At 43.2% G+C, this 20,144-nt stretch overlaps 1 pseudogene; it reads left to right on the top strand.

The window, feature by feature from the left end:
• Positions 1–2,447: 2,447 nt before the first annotated feature.
• Positions 2,448–3,552, top strand: LOC147966219 (uncharacterized; annotated as a pseudogene).
• Positions 3,553–20,144: the final 16,592 nt, after the last annotated feature.

The following is a 20,144-nucleotide window of genomic DNA, read 5'->3' on the forward strand; positions in this document are numbered from 1 at the left end:
GTGATAAACGCTTTCGCTTAGCGATCTACAAGGGTATGTAGATGATCTCTTCCTCTCGTAGCTATGCATCTCCATGGATAGATCTTGCGTGTGCGTAAAATTTTTTTGTTTTCCATGCAACATTCCCCAACAGAATTATCTCGACCGATTGTGATGCAATGATAGGCTGCAGAGGAGGGGATGGGAGAACATGTATTTCTGCCCCACTATGTATGAGGGTCCTCGAATCCTCTGTTCCCCTAATCTGGGAGTGCCCGGTGGCCGTCCAGGTTTGGAGCAAGGCGGCGACTTGGGTAGGCTACAACGCTCTAGATCCTGGTGTGGAGTGTTGGGAGGATGATGATTGAGTGGGTTCAGATGATCTCCAACACGGCGGCACCAAACGTCAGAAAAGGCACCAAATCAGTAGTCACCCTCATCACCTGGAAAATCTGGCTGGAACGAAACTCATGCGTCTTCAAAGGAAAATTGTCGTGCGGGAGGCACATCATCGTGGCTTGCCGGCACAACATGGAGCAGTGGCGGATCACCGACACAAAATGCATATAGCACCTGTTCAGGGACGTGCCGCGAGGAGGTTGCGCATGTTGCTCCGCGTCTTGTGGGTCGCTTCTGTGACTCACGAGGCGAACACCACCGCCGCCTCAACAGCCCCTCCTCCGTGCTCGTGCCCCTCGCCGCGGCCGCCGCGGCCTCCGGCCGACCCACTGCGGCGGTGGGGCGCCTCCTCCTCCTTCTCCACTCCCATGCTCCCTGAAGTGCTCCTTTCCTCGCATCGACACCTTGTCACAGATCTGGAAATACCTCCTCCCCGTCGTCCGTGGGCTTGCCTGCGCGGCGCGGACAGTGGAGGGCGCGGGGGTGGTGCGGGTTGCGCTATGGAGTCCTGGTGCTGCAGCTCCTCGCGTGGGAGCCAGCGGTCATGGATGGGGTTCACGGTCGTCGCTGGATCTGGCAGGCCTCGGTGATTTTCATGGGCATGGCCCTCCCCTCACTACTAGGGAAAACGTTATACACAGAACTAAAATTATACTAGGGACAGCAGTAGCGTGTGCAAAATAAGCGCGCTGCAGATGGACATATATCAGTAGCGCGTCTCACCGAAAGCTCGCTACTACTAAAATTCCAATCACATAGCCGATGGGCTACACATAGTAGTAGCGATCTTCCAAAAACCGCGCTACCACTAATAAACTTATAGCAACGCGTTTATGCGTAAATCGCTACAGCTAACGAAAAGAAAATAAAATAAAACGAATAGAGAAGTAAATGAAAATGAAAGAAATAGAAAAAGGGAAAATATAAAATGTAAAGAAAAATAAATGAAAAGTGGAAAAATGATGAAGACGTAGCAGTAGCGCGCTTTCTGAAACGCGCTATAGCTAACTTAGCTATAGTGCGTTTTCTGTAACGCGCTACCGTTACTTTTGACTTAACCAAAAACGGTTTCCCCCCGGCCACCACTTCTCCCCCAAATTGATCCCTCGCCCCACTTCGCCGCCGTCTCCCCCACTTCGCCGTCACCCCCGCTTCGCCGCCATCTCCTGCCGGCGTCGACGCCGCGCTCATCCTCACGCCCGCCGCCCAAGGCCGCCCAGCCTCACCGCCGCCGCCTCTCGGGCCGCCCTCAACCTCACCGTCGCCTCCCTCGACCTCATCGCCACCGCCCTCGACCTCACTGCCCCCCGAGCCCGCCAGGACCGCCGCGTTCAGATCCTAAGCCCGCCCTCGCCGCCCCTACCTCCGTCGCCGAGCACCTCCCCGCCACCGTCTCTCCCCTCTCTGTAAGCCCCCCACCCATCCTTTTTAGTTAATAGATGTTAATGTTAAGTAGTAGATAATGTTGATGTTTTTTAGTTAGGGTAATAATAGACGATGTTAAGTAGTAGATAATGTAGATGTTAATTAGTTCAGCATGTTTAGTTTTTGAATTGAGTTTGTTTAACTAGATGTTAATTAGGGCAGTAGGGTTTAGTTTAGAGTAAAGTTTAGTTCAGTAGTTAACTAAATATAATCTATATTTGGTTTTTGAATTGAGTTTGAGAGAGCATGAGATTTGTGTAGATTTTCTTGAAGTGTCAAACGCTAGGACATGCAAATTTAAAGTGGTCAGGATATATGCAAATTCCTAAATTATGTTTGCCCATGTTTCGGTTGTGCCCAAGTGGCCTTTTGTTGTTTCCAGGGAATGAAGCTGAGTGGCCTATATTTTGCCGGAATGTTGATTCATTTCCGTTCCGGCAAATTTCAGGTTCTCAATTTGTCCACTTTTTAGCAAAGGTCATGCTGAAATTTTCAGTGAATTTTGGCATGACTTGTGCTACAAACTAGGACATATCGAGTGCCCGGGATTTGCCGCACCAGTAAGGAGTCAACGTTCCTGCAAAACATAGGCCTTTTGTATGTCATTGTTCATTTTTATTAGGTCTAGAATTAATTTACTAGATTTAAACGATGAAGGACAGGGTTCTGGTGATTGCGATGACGTCTACCTGGCGGCAGACGAATTTTTGAACCTTGCCGACGATCAACCAATGTTGTTGCCAGGCCCACCGGTCGCATCGGGGACTGAGACCGACACGCAGACTGGCACTGAGACTCAGACCGGCATTGAGACCGACGCTGAGACTAAGACCGGCGCTGCATCGGGTAGCGGAGCCGGTATAGAACCGAAAGCAAAGAGGCGACGGCTTCCTAACAAGCTCAGGACTACTAGACTGGTGGTCACGGAGGTGGACGACGACAATTTTGAGCCAAACACGCCCGAGGTAGCGCGCGCGTGCTACGGCAATCAAATTGGCTGCATCATACAGACAACCACCACCATCAACGACGAGAAACTAAACAAGTTAGATAATATGAGGCCCTCCCTCCTGAAGAAGCTGCACCATATATTCTTGTTCCCGGGCCGGAATGAAAAGGATTATAAAGATCCAGATAAGGACCCGGCAATGAAGAAGATAAATAAACACGCCATGAGCAAGTTTAGCGACGCGTTGGCCGCCTGGAAAGCAAGGGTGAAATATCAGATCTTCAACGAAAAGGAACCCTACTCCGAGATTGTAAAGGATAATCCGACAATCACGACAGAGCACTTTGAAATATTCAAGGCGGCTTGCGAGGCCGAAGATGCCAAAAAAGTCAGAGTACATGAAGGGGCTTCAAAAGAAAAACATTGGGTGCCACCGCCTCGGAAGCCGTGGTTACGGCGGGAAGAGGTCCATATGGGCCAAGAAGGACGCGGAAGCCACGAGTCTGCGCATCCCAGACCCCTTGGCGGAGTTCACCGTCCCGCAGGAGCGTGACGTCCTCAGGGCCCGGCACCATTGGGACCCAGTGAAGAAGGTTTTCGAGAAGAACGCGGTCACGACGGAGTTCATTAGACTCCTGGTAATTTTAGTTTCTGATCAATTCGACTGCACATTAGTCATATTTGTAAACAATCCTTATGCCTTTTGCAGAGAGAGCAGCATAGGATTGCGGCCGAAAGCGACTCGCCATCTGAGGCATTAGCGAGGCCCAAGTGGGACACTCCATTCAACCGGGCGTTGAACATATTGAAAGGACTCCCGGTGGAGACTCGACCGTCGTATGGACGCGTGCATGGTGTCGGAGACGGCGCCACGTGGAAGAAGTACTACCATGAGACCACGGAGGAGAGAAAGGAAAGACGGAGGTTAACTGAAGGAAACGTCGACAAGAAGGTTGAGATTGCGGTTGAAAAGAAATCATCTGAGACAGTCGCAATAGCAGTAGCTGCCGCAAAACAGGTGCTTGTAGATATGTCTACTACCTTGGTTCCGACCGTTTTCAATTGGAGCAGGCAAAATCTAGAAAAATGCAGCAGACTTTCCCCCTGCCAACTTCCTCAGGAGCAGCTGGACTAGCGTTGCACCAACACCTACACCTGCTTCTGCACCGGCTCCTGCACCTGCTCTCGCACCGGCTGCTGCACCTGCTCCCGCACTGGCTCCTGCACCTGCTCCCGCACCGGCTTCCGCACCTGCTCCGGCATCGGACGTGCTCGGCGGTGCTTCGTCTTTGGCTGAGCTCGAAGCCCTCATGGTATCTGTCACACCGGCCCCCTTCAATAAATGTATAATCTCCCGTTTCCGTTGCCTTTCGGATGTCTCACGTCGCAGACTTTTCTTTGCTGGCCAACGAAACCCCGTGCACCATATTGTACACCATCGGCGACCAGAAGGTGGACGTGGGGAAGGCGACGATAATGGAGCCGAAGGAACCATTGTTCCACAGTCAGTCGATCCTCCTGGAAGTCTTCAAGGTTTCCGTGGCCAGTGTCAAACCGGGCCATGAGAATTTGGCTCCTCCGGTACTAGTGGGGGATGACGACGAGACCCCGCGGCGGCTTGGTGATTGCTGCAATGGGTGGGTCTTGTTGTGGCCAAAGAGTCTGCTTCGTCTGGAAGCGGCCGGGAGCACACCCACGAGCACGCAGTTAGGTATGAACATCAACACCTCGCCTATTCCATTAGTCGCTGGTGACGTCTCCATAGATGAGGATGAGGATGACGATGACACTCAACAGTATGTCAATACTGGCGCCTACTTAGGGTTTGAGCCTCATGAGTCAGTGCCTGAATTGCCGCCTCCGGAGTCTGAACGTATTATGGACAACCTTCTAGTAGTAAAGAAGTGTAGGAAGAGACCGATGAAAGGCAAAAAAGCTGCTTCTGCGATCCAGCCGCCTCAGCAGCCTCGGGTTCAAGACCTTATAGATATCCCCGGTGCGGCAAAATGGCATATCCTCGGTCAACCAATCCTACCTGAAGCAGCGCTGCGGGCCAGATTCGACGATTTAAGGAGACTTCATGACGATGTGCTGCGGATAGAGAAAGGCCTCATCGCCTCAAAAAATCCAGGATACCCACTCTACATGGTTAACGTGCCGTGGGGATTGTCGTATGTCGACACATTACCCGTGAAGAAGTTCTTCCTTCGATTCGATTACATCTTCAACATGTTTCACTTGAAGAAGCTGGATTTTGCGTTTGTCCGCCTTTATGCTTTGCACGTGAACTACCTTATTGGGGTTGAGCAGATACCTTATATCTGTGTCGCTGACCCGTACTTCATGCACGAGGCCTTCTTGGGAGTCTGCGCAAAGCACTGTGAATACGCGAAGGAATACATCGTCAATTTCATGCTCGCCAATAAGGACAAGGAGGCGATTCTCATGCCTTATCATCCCATGTAAGTCATCCGCGCGGATATCCTTCCTTTGATTTCAATCATTCATTTGCACGGTGGAGGCTAATTAATTTGAGGTGTACTTATTTTGCGCAGCGGCGGGCAGGCCGTCCTCATCACCCTCTACCCCCGATACTCCCACGCTCTTTACTTGGACTCGTCGAAGAACATTAACAAAAATGATTACACCCACATCAAGTCTGTTCTCGATAGTGCTATGTTTTAGTACGACGCACGGGGTGGATAGGTCAAGGACAAGAAGAAAAAGGACGGCAGGCCCGCCTTCGGCCATAAGACCGACTTCTGCTGCATCTAGCAACCGAGTGGTTCTCTTAATGATGGATTCTATGTCCTACACCAGATGCTGGAGTACAGACGGGATCACCAGAACCTTCGCATGTCACCTATATCCGGCAATGCCCATATTCTGCAATGGGCAAAGAACTTAGGAGATATCGAGGATCATCGACTTCGAGCTGAGTTCTATCACATCTAGCGCGAACTTGCCCAAATCATCATGAAGGAGGTTGTCAAAAAAACAGGGATGTTCTACGAAGAAGGACAAATGTCGCGGGAAGACGTCCGAACACGTGTAGCCGCTCAGCGTCTCGACCTGAAGCCTTTCACTAAGCTCGTGGACTATCTCCCTGACTTGGATGGATGGCATGACATGGAGTGATTGTCAATATATGACAATGTGTCCGTTTAGTCCATACTATCTGTATGACGAAATTTTGAATTATGCACGACGAAACCTTATTTGTGATGTAATTAAACTGTCCTCCTCGACTAGCGAAGATCACTCTAGTTAGGGCATTTTGGGTACGATGAACTTTGTTATTTATGCTTATGATATGTTGCTTCTATTTTTGCCAAGTCTGTATCTTTCTGTTGCTCAACTATATATGTTGCACATCATCGACTCATGTGACGATGCATGTGTATAGATCATCGATGACGAAGAAGTGCTACGCCAGGAGTATACATGAGGGCCAGAATGTCAGGCCCAGGTGTAACGGTTTCCGAGCGACAACCAGTAGTTAGTTTAGGTTCACGCAAAGTGATAGCTCTTCTCGCGTATATCATTGTTTAGATGGATGACGATGTAGTTGCAAGTAATCGAGATTTGTATCGCTATTTTTGAGATGATGATGAGAGACCACTTTGTGTTGGATGATGATTATGATGATGACATGATTTGATGAGACTATTTGTATGTATATGCTATGATTACATTTGTATGTGTATCATATGCTAAAGATTATTGTATAAAGCCTATTCAAATACAAAACAAATATGCAGAAAAAACTACTAAAATTAGCAGTAGCGAGTGGAGAAAAGTTAGCAGCAGCGCGACAGTAGCAGTAGCGCGTCCAGGCAAAGCGCGCTAGAGCTATGAGTAGTAGCGAGCTTCCACGAAGCGCGCTGCTGCTACACTTGTATAGCAGTAGCGCGGGTGAGCATGCGCTACTGCTACGGGTTAGCTGTAGCGCCTGTCCCCGCGCTACTGATATACCTAGAACCCGCACTGCTGCTAGCCTTTTCCCTCATAGTGCCTCGTCGGTGCTCGTCCTTGCGGCAGCTCCTTTTGGGCGCCCTGTGATACGTCCATTTTGCATATGCTTTTATATCGATATTTATTGCATTGTGGGCTGTTATTACACATTATGTCACAATACTTATGCCTATTCTCTCTTATTTTACAAGGTTTACATAAAGAGGGAGAATGCCGGCAGCTGGGATTCTGGGCTGGAAAAGGAGCAAATATTATAGACCTATTCTGCACAGCTCCAAAAGTACTGAAACTTCACGGAAGACGTTTTCAGAATATATAAAAAATACTGAGCGCAAGAAGTACACCAGGGGGCCACACCCTGCCCACGAGGGTGGGGGCGCGCCCTACCCCCCCGGGCGCCCCCTTCCTCGTGGGCCCCTGGTGGCCCTCCGATGGCCATCTTCTGCTATATGGAGTCTTTCGATGAGGAAAAAATCACAAGCCATCTTTCCGGACGTGACTCCGCCGCCACGAGGCAGAACCTTGGCGGAACCAATCTAGGGCTCTGGTGGAGCTGTTCTGCCGGGGAAACTTCCCTCCGGGGGGGGGGGGAATCATCGCCATCGTCATCACCAACGCTCCTCTCATCGGGAGAGGGCAATCTCCATCAACATCTTCACCAGCACCATCTCCTCTCAAAACCCTAGTTCATCTCTTGTATCCAATTCTTCTCTCTAAGCCCGATATTGGTATCTGTGGGTTGCTAGTAGTGTTAATTACTCCTTGTAGTTGATGCTAGTTGGTTTATTTGGTGGAAGATCATATGTTCAAATCCTATATGCACATTAATACCCCTCTGATTATGAACATGAATATGCTTTGTGAGTAGTTACGTTTGTTCCTGAGGACATGGAGAAGTCTTGCTATTAGTAATCATGTGAATTTGGTATTCGTTTGATATTTTGATGTGATGTATGTTGTCTCTCCTCTAGTGGTGTTATGTGAACGTTGACTACATGACACTTCACCATTATTTGGGCCTAGAGGAAGGCATTGGGAAGTAATAAGTAGATGATGGGTTGCTAGAGTGACAGAAGCTTAAACCTTAGTTTATGCGTTGCTTCGTAAGGGGCTGATTTGGATCCATATGTTTCATGCTATGGTTAGGTTTACCTTAATACTTTTGTTGTAGTTGCGGATGCTTGCAATAGAGGTTACTCATAAGTGGGATGCTTGCCCAAGTAAGGACAGTACCCAAGCACCGGTCCACCCACATACCAAATTATCAAAGTACCAAACGCGAATCATATGAACGTGATGAAAACTAACTTGATGATATTCCCATGTGTCCTCGGGAGCGCTTTACATCATATAAGAGTTTGTCCAGGCTTGTACTTTGCTACAAAAAGGATTGGTCCACCTTGCTGCACTTTATTTACTTTTGTTACTTGTTACTCGTTACAAATTATCCTATCACAAAACTATCTGTTACCTATTATTTCAGTGCTTGCAGAGAATACCTTGCTGAAAACCGCTTATCATTTCCTTCTGCTCCTCGTTGGGTTCGGCACTCTTACTTATCGAAAGGACTACGATAGATCCCCTATACTTGTGGGTCATCAAGCCTCTTTTCTGGTGCTGTTGCCGGGGAGTGAAGCGCCTTTGGTATGGAAAATTTTATATAGTGTGCTGAAATTTACTGTCACTTGTTACTATGGAAAGTAATCCTCTGAGGGGCTTGTTCGGGGTATCTTCACCCCGACCAGTAGAGTAAAGAGTTGCTCCTCGACCTACTGAACCTACTGAAAATGAAAATGTCTGCTTTGAAATTCCTTCGGGTATGATAAAAAAATGCTAGCTAATCCTTTTGCAGGAGACGGAACAACGCATCCTGATGAGCACTTAATATATGTGGATAAAGTTTGTGGATTATTTAAGCTTGCAGGTGTACCTAGAGATGTTATTAAGAAGAAGGTCCTCCCTTTATCTTTGAAGGAAGATGCATTGACATGGTATAGGCTATGTGATGATTGCTACCTCTTGAGCACTGCGTTGGATTTCCCCGAAGAGGAGAGGATGATGCAGGGAAGTAGCGTAAGTATTTCCCTCAGTTTTTGAGAACCAATGTATCAATACAGTAGGAGGCTATGCGTGAGTCCCTCGTACCTACACAAAAACAATAGCTCAACGCAACCAACGCGCTTAGGGGTTGTCAATCCCTTCACGGTCACTTACGAAAGTGACATCTGATAGAGATGATAAATAATATTTTTGGTATTTTTGGTATAGAGATGCAAAGTGAAAAGTAAGAGGCAAAATAAAAAAGCAAAGCAATAATAAAGTGATGGAGATTAATATGATGAGAAAGAGACCCGGGGGCCATAGGTTTCACTAGTGGCTTCTCTCAAGAGCATAACTATTCTACGGTGGGTGAACAAATTACTGTTGAGCAATTGACAGAATTGAGCATAGTTATGAGAATATCTAGGTATGATCATGTATATAGGCATCACGTCCGAGACAAGTAGACCGACTCCTTCCTGCATCTACTACTATTACTCCACTCATCGACCGCTATCCAGCTTGCATCTAGAGTATTAAGTTAAAACCAGAGTAACGCCTTAAGCAAGATGACATGATGTAGAGGGATAGTTTCATGCAATATGATAAAAACCCCATCTTGTTATCCTCGATGGCAACAATACAGTACGTGCCTTGCTGCCCCTTCTGTCACTGGGAAAGGACACCGCAAGATCGAGCCCAAAGCTAAGCACTTCTCCCATGGCAAGAACAACCAATCTAGTAGGCCAAACCAAACTTGTAATTCGAAGAGACTTGCAAAGATAACCAATCATGCATAAAAGGATTCAAAGAAGATTCAAATATTATTCATACATAGACTTGATCATAAACCCACAATTCATCGGTCTCAACAAACACACCGCAAAAAGAAGATTACATCGAATAGATCTCCACGAGAGAGGGGGAGAACATTGTATTGAGATCCAAAAAGAGAGAAGAAGCCATCTAGCTACTAACTATGGACCCGTAGGTCTGAAGTAAACTACTCACACTTCATCGGAGGGGCTTGGATGATGATGTAGAAGCCCTCCGTGTTCGATGCCCCCTCCAGCGGAGCTCTGGAACAGGCTCCAAGATGGGATCTCGTGGATACATAAAGTTGCGGCGGTGGAATTAGGTTTTTGGCTCCGTCTCTGATCATTTGGGGGTACGTGGATATATATAGGAGGAAGAAGTACGTCGGTGGAACAACAGGGGGCCCACGAGGGTGGAGGGCGCGCCTGGGGGGGGGGGGGGGCAGGCGCGCGCCCCTACCTCGTGGCCTCCTGTTAATTGGCTTGACGTAGGGTCCAAGTCTCCTGAGTTGTATTCGGTGAGAAAATCACGTTCCTGAAGGTTCCATTCCGTTTGGACTCCGTTTGATATTCCTTTTCTTTGAAACCCTAAAACAGGGAAAAAACAACAATTCTGGGCTGGGCCTCCGGTTAATAGGTTAGTCCCAAAAATAATATAAAAGTGGATAATAAAGCCCAATAATGTCCAAAACAGTAGATAATATAGCATGGAGCAATCAAAAATTATAGATACGTTGGAGACGTATCAAGCATCCCCAAGCTTAATTCCTGCTCGTCCTCGAGTAGGTAAATGATAAAAACAGAATTTTTGATGTGGAGTGCTACTTGGCACAATTTTAATGTAATTCTTCTTAATTGTGGTATGAATATTCAGATCTGAAAGATTCAAGACAAAAGTTTATATTGACATAGAAATGATAATACTTCAAGCATACTAACTAAGCAATTATGTCTTCTCAAAATAACATGGCTAAAGAAAGTTATCCCTACAAAATCATATAGTCTGGCTATGCTCTATCTTCACCACACAAAATATTTAAATCATGCACAACCCCGATGATAAGCCAAGCATTGTTTCATACTTTTGACATTCTCAAAACTTTTCAATCTTCATGCAATACATGAGCATGAGCCATGGATATAGCACTATAGGTGGAATAGAGTGGTGGTTGTGGAGAAGACAAAAAGGGGAAGATAGTCTCACATCAACTAGGCGTATCAATGGGCTATGGAGATGCCCATCAATAGATATCAATGTGAGTGAGTAGGGATTGCCATGCAACGGATGCACTAGAGCTATAAGTATATGAAAGCTCAAAAAGAAACTAAGTGGGTGTGCATCCAACTTGCTTGCTCATGAAGACCTAGGGCAATTTTGAGGAAGCCCATCATTGGAATATACAAGCCAAGTTCTATAATGAAAAATTCCCACTAGTGTATAAAAGTGATAACATGAGAGACTCTCTACTATGAAGATCATGGTGCTACTTTGAAGCACAAGTGTGGTAAAAGGATAGTAACATTGTCCCTTCTCTCTTTTTCTATCGTTTTTTTATTTGGGACTTTTTTATGGCCTATTTTTTTATTCCGGAGTCTCATCCCAACTTGTGGGGGAATCACAGTCTCCATCATCCTTTCCTCACTTGGGACAATGCTCTAATAATGATGATCATCACACTTTTATTTTTCTTACAACTCAATAATTACAACTCGATACTTAGAACAAGATATGACTCTATATGAATGCCTCCGGCGGTGTACCGGGATATGCAATGATGCATGAGTGACAAGTATGAAAGAATTATGAACGGTGGCTTTGCCACAAATACTATGTCAACTACATGATCATGCTAAGCGATATGACAATGATGGAGTGTGTCATGAACGGAACGGTGGAAAGTTGCATGGAAATATATCTCGAATGGCTATGGAAATGCCATAATAGGTAGGTATGGTGGATGTTTTGAGGAAGGTATATGGTGGGTGTATGATACCGGCGAAAGGTGCGCGGTATTAGAGAGGCTAGCAAAGGTGGAAGGGTGAGAGTGCGTATAATCCATGGAATCAACATTAGTCATAAAGAACTCATATACTTATTGCAAAAAATCTACAAGTTATCACAGCAAAGTATTACGCGCATGCTCCTAGGGGGATAGATTGGTAGCAAAAGACCATCGCTCGTCCCCGGCCGTCACTCATAAGGAAGACAATCAATAAATAAATCATGCTCCGACTTCATCACATAACGGTTCACCATACGTGCATGCTACGGGAATCACAAGCTTCAACACAAGTATTTCTCAAATTCACAACTACTCAACTAGCATGAATTTAATATCACCATCTCCATATCTCAAAACAATTATCAAGTATCAAACTTATCATGGTATTCACCACACTCATAAGAGAGTTTTATTATTAATCTTGCATACCAAGCATATTAGGATTTTAAGCAAATTACCATGCTATTAAGACTCTAAAAATAATCTAAGTGAAGCATGAGAGATCAATAGTTTCTATAAAACAAATCCACCACCATGCTCTAAAAGATATAAGTGAAGCACTAGAGCAAAATTATATAAATCAAAAGATCTAAGCGAAGCACATAGAGTATTCTAACAAATTCCAAATCATGTATGGCTCTCTCAAAAGGTGCGTACAACAAGTATGGTTGTGGTAAAATAATAAGAAAAGACTCAAATCATACAAGACGCTCCAAGCAAAACACATATCATGTGGTAAATAAAAATATAGCTCCAAGTAAAGTTACCGATAGAAGTGGACGAAAGAGGGGATGCCTTCCGGGGCATCCCCAAGCTTTGGCTTTTAGGTGTCCTAATATTATCTTGGGGGTGAAATGGGCATCCCCAATCTTAGGCTCTTGCCACTCCTTGTTCCATAATTCATCAAATCTTTACCCAAAACTTAAAGTAGAAAATCTCGTGAGCTCCGTTAGCGAAAGAAAACAAAAGACCACTTCAAGGTACTGTAATTAACTCATTCTTTATGTATATGGGTGTTATACCTACTGTATAACTTCTCTATGGTTTATAAGCTATTTTACTAGCCATAGATTCATCAAAATAAGCAAACAACACACGAAAAACAGAATCTGTCAAAAACAGAACAGTCTGTAGTAATCTGTAGCTAGCGCAAGATCTGGAACCCCAAAAATTCTATAATAAATTTCTGTACTTGAGGAATTTATATATTAATCATATGCAAAAAAAATAACTAAATATCACTCTCCAAATAAAAATGACAGCAGTTCTCGTGAGCGCTAAAGTTTCTGTTTTTTACAGCAAGTTCAACAAGACTTTCCCCAAGTCTTCCCAACGGTTCTACTTGGCACAAACACTAATTAAACACAAAAAACACAACCAAAAAAGAGGCTAAATAATTTATTTATTACTAAACAGGAGCAAAAATCAAGGAATAAAAATAAAATTGGGTTGCCTCCCAACAAGCGCTATCGTTTAACGCCCCTAGCTAGGCATAACAAGCAAGAATAGATCTAGGTATTGCCATCTTTGGTAGGCAATCCATAAGTGGCCCTCATGATAGATTCATATGGTAATTTTATTTTCTTTCTAGGGAAATTTTCCATGCCCTTTTTTATTGGAAATTGAAATCTAATATTCCCTTCCTTCATATCAATAATTGCACCAACCGTTCTAAGGAAAGGTCTACCGAGAATAATAGGGCAAGAAGGATTGCAATCTATATCAAGAACGATAAAATATACGGGCACATAATTCCTATTTTCAAAAATAAGAACATCATTAATTCTTCCCATAGGTTTCTTAATAGTGGAATCCGCAAGATGCAAGTTTAGAGAGTAATCATCAAAATTACGGAAATCTAGCAAATCACACAAAGTTTTAGGAATAGTAGAGACACTAGCACCCACATCACACAAAGCATAAAACTCATGATATTTAATTTTAATCTTAATAGTTGGTTCCCACTCATCATAAAGTTTTCTAGGGATAGAAACTTCCAATTCAAGTTTTTCTTCATAAGATTGCATCAAGGCATCAACGATATGTTTAGTAAACGCTTTATTTTGACTATAAGCGTGAGGAGAATTTAGCAAGGATTGCAACAAGGAAATACAATCAATCAAAGAGCAATTTTCATAGTTAAATTCCTTGAAATCCGTAATAGTGGGTTTAGCAACATCTAGGGTTTTAATTTCTTCAATCCCACTTTTATCAAATTTAGCATCAAGATCTAAATACTCCGAATTTTTATAACGCCTTCTAGGTAAAGGTGGATCATATTCAGTCCCGTCATTATCAAGATTCATATTGCAAAACAAAGATTTAATAGGGTACACATCAATAACTTTTAGATCTTCATCTTTATTTTCATAGGAACTAGAAGAACACGCTTTTATAAAGGCATCTTTCTTAGCACGCATCCTAGCGTTTCTTTCTTTGGACTCGTCAATGGAAATTCTCATGGCTTTGAGAGACTCATTGATATCATGCTTAGGTGGAATAGATCTAAGTTTCAAAGAATCAACATCAAGAGCAATTCTATCAACGTTCCTAGCCAAATCATCAATCTTAAGCAATTTTTCTTCAATCATAGCATTAAAATTCTTTTGCGAAGAAATAAATTCTTTAATATTAGATTCAAAATCAGAGGGAATCTTATTATAATTTCCATAAGAATTGTTGTAGGAATTACCATAATTATTAGAGGGATTACTAGGATAAGGCCTAGGATTGAAATTTCCTCTATACGCGTTGTTACCAAAATTGTTCCTACCAACAAAATTCACATCCATAGATTCATTATTATTCACAATCAAAGTAGACAAGGGCACATCATTAGGATCAGAAGAAACACTCTTATTAGCAAATAATTTCATAAGTTCATCCATCTTTCCACTCAAAACATTAATTTCTTCTATCGCATGCACCTTTTTATTAGTAGATCTTTCAGTATGCCATTGAGAATAATTAACCATAATATTATCTAGGAGTTTAGTAGCTTCTCCTAAAGTGATTTCCATAAAAGTGCCTCCCGCGGCCGAATCTAAAAGATTTCTAGAAGCAAAATTCAATCTGGCATAAAAATTTTGTATAATCATCCACAAATTCAAACCATGAGTAGGGCAATTACGTATCATTAATTTCATTCTCTCCCAAGCTTGTGCAACATGTTCATGATCAAGTTGCTTAAAATTCATAATATCGTTTCTAAGAGAGATGATCTTAGCTGGAGGAAAATACTTAGAGATAAAAGCATCTTTGCACTTGTTCCATGAATCAATACTATTTTTAGGCAAAGATGAAAACCAAGTTTTAGCACGACCTCTAAGCAAAAAAGGAAATAGCTTCAATTTAACAATATCATTATCAACATCTTTCTTCTTTGCATGTCACACAAATCAACGAAGCTATTAAGATGGGTCTCGGCATCTTCACTAGGAAGGCTGGAGAACGGAAATTTCATGACAAGATTCAACAAAGCAGTATTAATTTCACAAGATTCAACATCGGTAAGAGGAGCAATCGGAGTGCTAAGGAAATCATTGTTGTTGGTATTGGTGAAGTCACACAATTTAGTATTATCTTGAGCCATCATGACAAACAAGCAAACTAACACACAAGCAAACAAAAAGCAAACGGGCAAAAGAGGCAAATAGAGAAAGAGAGGGAGGATAGAGAGAGAGGGCGAATAAAACGGCAAGGGTGAAGTGGGGGAGAGGAAAACAAGAGGCAAATGGCAAATAATGTAATGCGGGAGATAGGGATTGTGATGGGTACTTGGTATGTTGACTTTTGCGCAGACTCCCCGGCAACGGCACCAGAAATTCTTCTTGCTACCTCTTGAGCACTACGTTGGATTTCCCCGAAGAGGAGAGGATGATGCAGCAAAGTAGCGTAAGTATTTCCCTCAGTTTTTGAGAACCAAGGTATCAATCCAGTAGGAGGCTACGCGCGAGTCCCTCGTACCTACACAAAAACAATAACTCAACGCAACCAACACGCTTAGGGGTTGTCAATCCCTTCACGGTCACTTACGAAAGTGACATCTGATAGAGATGATGAATAATATTTTTGGTATTTTTGGTATAGAGATGCAAAGTGAAAAGTAAAAGGCAAAGTAAAAAAGCAAAGCAATAATAAAGTGATGGAGATTAATATCATGAGAAAGAGACCCGGGGGCCATAGGTTTCACTAGTGGCTTCTCTCAAGAGCATAACTATTCTACGGTGGGTGAACAAATTACTGTTGAGCAATTGACAAAATTGAGCATAGTTATGAGAATATCTAGGTATGATCATGTATATAGGCATCACGTCCGAGACAAGTAGACCAACTCCTGCCTGCATCTACTACTATTACTCCACTCATCGACCGCTATCCAGCATGCATCTAGAGTATTAAGTTAAAAACAGAGTAACGCCTTAAGCAAGATGACATGATGTAGAGGGATAGTTTCATGCAATATGATAAAAACCCCATCTTGTTATCCTCGATGGCAACAATACAATACGTGCCTTGCTGCCCCTTCTGTCACTGGGAAAGGACACTGCAAGATCGAACCCAAAGCTAAGCACTTCTCCCATGGCAAGAACAACCAATCTAGTAGGCCAAACCAAACTGATAATTTGAAGAGACTTGCAAAGATAACCAATCATGCACAAAAGAATTCAGAGAAGATTCAAATATTATTCATAGATAGACTTGATCATAAACCCACAATTCATCGTTCTCAACAAACACACCGCAAAAAGAAGATTACATCGATTAGATGTAGTGACCAGACCTCAAACGGTCCAATCTCTGTGCTCCGGTGTCATCCCTGGATCAGTAATGCTGACACCACACAGTACTTGAAGGATTTATAACAGAGTAGCAATCACACACTTATTACATCGAGTGTCTCAAAAGAGAACTTATTACAACAAATATGGCTTAAGGCCATATAATAACGATAACAGCGAAAGGCTTGGAAGATAAGTGAGTCCATCAACTCCAACGGCATCACTGAGTATAGAACCACGACCTAAAACTACTTAATCGTCGTCTGAAAAGTTCGCAACATTAACGTTGCAGCCCAAAAACGGGTCAGCACATGGAATATGCTGGCAATGTAACACATAGAGAATAATGGAATGAAACAGCTATACTATATGCATATTTGGCTGGTGGAAAGTTCTATGGTTACAGTTTTGTGTAAAGCCAATTTTTCCCTACTGCAAAGGAATAAATTTATTTAACTATTATGGTGGTTGTTGAACATTGAGAATGGTTGATAGCATTCTCAATCCCAATTAAGTAACATCATTAAACAAACCCATCAAATTAAATTTTATAGTAACATGTTGAGATTCACATGATAATCCAGATACTAGATACTCAAGATGTCCATAACCGGGGACACGGCTAACCATGATTAGTTTATACACTCTGCAGAGGTTTGCGCACTTTTTCCCCACAAGATTCGATCGCCTCCGTTTGGTTTCTCGCACTACACGGTGTTTGAGAAATGGATGACCGAGACATAGTCTTTCAGAAGCGCTAGCACCTTACAATGGGTAGACCGTACCACCTACATCCCCTACATCTGCTAGTCTACCACTGTAAGAGTTCGCATGACTTAGTCAACTATGCTAGAGCCTATAATAGCTTGTGGCTGCACACGGAAGTTTCTAGCATGAATAACCTCATGATCCCTTTGAGCCTGGGTGGCGGTCCAAAAGAAAACAGGCAATCCTAGAATACCCAGGTACCTCAATCCACCCAGATGTGTATTTAAGTTGCCACCTTAAATAACCATTAATTAAAAATCTCACATCTGTCATGGATATCACTCACCCAATCCACGTCTACTAGCATAACATAGCAATAATAAGCAAACGTAGAAGTAACTCCCAAAGGTTTGATAATAAACAGGTAATAGGTACTACCTCAACTACTTCCCAAACCCACAATTTAATTAGATCCTAATCATGCAATGTGTAAGGATTGATCTAATGCAATAAAACTGGGTAGAGGGAAAAACATGATCAAAGTGTTACTTGCCTTGCTGATGATCCGGGAAACCTAACGATTCGAAGTAACAAGCGGCGCACTCCGGGTACTCTATCGCAAACAAACAAGCATACAATAAGTACTCAACTAATGCACAGGTAAAACTCAAATAAGAGATCTAACCAGAAAATTCAACTTAAGAACTCCAGTTGGCAAAAAGAATCAAATCGAACGAAGCAACGAAAGACAAACGGCAAAAAAACAGGCTTTGTTTACTATTCTGGATCTAAGGCAATTTTTACAGAAGCAAAAACTTGTTTAAGTTGGTTAAACGGAAAGAGGGTTTCGAGACGAAACTCCAGGCGCTTGAATCGCCTGATTCCGATAAACGAGCGACAAGTTATACTAAAACGAAAATCGGATCAGAAATCGCGATCAAAAAATCACGGATTTAATCCGAGAAAAAGGAAAATGATGAACACTTTAACGAACGAACGTTCGTTAACTAGATCTAAACGACGGACACGTTCGTTAAAATGAACGAACGAGCGAACGCTCGCTAATTAGCCTAAACCGAAAAAAACCGATCTAAAGAAAAAAACGGAAACTAAAAAAAACCGACGAAAACCGAATGGTTTTTCCCGGAAAACCGGCGGCGGGATCGAGGTAAACCTCGGGCAGCGGGACGGCGGGGTCGGCGGGGCGGCGGCGGCGGGCGGCGGCGTCGGTGGCGGCGGGCGGCGTCGGGCGGGGTCGGGCGCGGCGGCTAGGGTTTCGGCCCGGGGTGGGCCGGTGGTTTATAAAGGCTGGGTCCGGGGGAGTCCGGGCCTAACACGGCCCGTAGGTCGGTTCGGACGTTTTTTTAAAAAAAAAAACTTACGCTCGAAAAAAAAACAAAAGGACTACTAAACGGACTCCAAAAATCCTGAAATAAATTTTCCCCGGCTTCTAAAATCAAGCCGCACAGGATGAACATTTATTTGGGGCCTAAATGCAATTTTGAAAAACTCGCATTTTTCCTAAATTCAAATAAAATAGTAAATAAAACCAAATAAAATCTTATTTGATTTTTATTAAATCCTCAATATTTCTTTATTTTGGGAAAGTCATTTTATTCCCTCTCTCATATTTTTTAATAGAAATTATTGAAGATAAAATAAATAAAATCAAATGATCCTATTTTCAAAATTTGTGACAACTCAAATATGAAAATAACGAAATCCCCAACTCTCTCCGAGGGTCTATGAGTTGCGAAAAATTTCTAGGATCAACCAAAATGCAATAAATATGATATGCAATGATGATCTAGTGTATAACATTCCAAATTGAAAATTTGGGATGTTACAATAGATCTCCACGAGAGAGAGGGAGAACATTGTATTGAGATCCAAAAAGAGAGAAGAAGCCATCTAGCTACTAACTATGGACCCGTAGGTCTGAAGTAAACTACTCACACTTCATCGAAGGGGCTTGGATGATGATGTAGAAGCCCTCCGTGATCGATGCCCCCTCCGGCGGAGCTCCGGAACAGGTTCCAAGATGGGATCTCGTGGATACAGAAAGTTGCGGCGGTGGAATTAGGTTTTTGGCTCCGTCTCTGATCGTTTGGGGGTACGTGGATATATATAGGAGGAAGAAGTACGTCGGTGGAGCAATAGGGGGCCCATGAGGGTGGAGGGCGCGCCTGGGGGGAGGCACGCCCCCCTACCTCGTGGCCTCCTGTTAATTGGCTTGACGTAGGGTCCAAGTCTCCTGAGTTGTATTCGGTGAGAAAATCACGTTCCCGAAGGTTTCATTCCGTTTGGACTCCGTTTGATATTCCTTTTCTTCGAAACCCTAAAACAGGGAAAAACAGCAATTCTGGGCTGGGCCTCCGGTTAATAGGTTAGTCCCAAAAATACTATAAAAGTGGATAATAAAGCCTAATAATGTCCAAAATAGTAGATAATATAGCATGGAGCAATCAAAAATTATAGATACGTTGGAGACGTATCAATGATACGGGGTCATGGAAGTAGAAACGATTGAAATTGGAATTTCATCAGAAGTTTTATCCTATGCATCTTGTTCATCGTGATCGCAATTATATATATATATATATATATATATATATATATATATTGGCCTCGCGAAGGAGAAAGCATCGCTCAAGCTTGGGGGAGGCTTAAATCAATGTTATATTCATGCCCCAATCATGAGCTCTCAAGAGAAATGATTATTCAAAATTTATATGCTCGACTTTCTGATAAAAATTGCACCATGCTCGATACTTCTTGTGCTGGCTCTTTTATGACGAAGACTATTGAATTCAAATGGGATTTATTGGAAAGAATTAAACGCAACTCTAAAGATTGGGACCTCGACGAAGGTAAGGAGTCAGGTATGACACCTAAGTTTGATTGTGTTAAATCTTTTATGGATACCGATGTTTTCCGTAAATTTAGCACTAAATATGGACTTGACTCTGAGATAGTAGCTTCTTTCTGTGAATCTTTTGCTACTCATGTTGATCTCCCTAGGGAGAAGTGGTTTAAATATCATCCTCCCATAGAAGTAAAAGTAGTTGCA

Source organism: Triticum urartu, chromosome 6A (assembly GCF_056163025.1).
Source record: "Triticum urartu cultivar PI428250 chromosome 6A, HENAU_Tu73, whole genome shotgun sequence".
Lineage (NCBI taxonomy): Eukaryota > Viridiplantae > Streptophyta > Magnoliopsida > Poales > Poaceae > Triticum > Triticum urartu.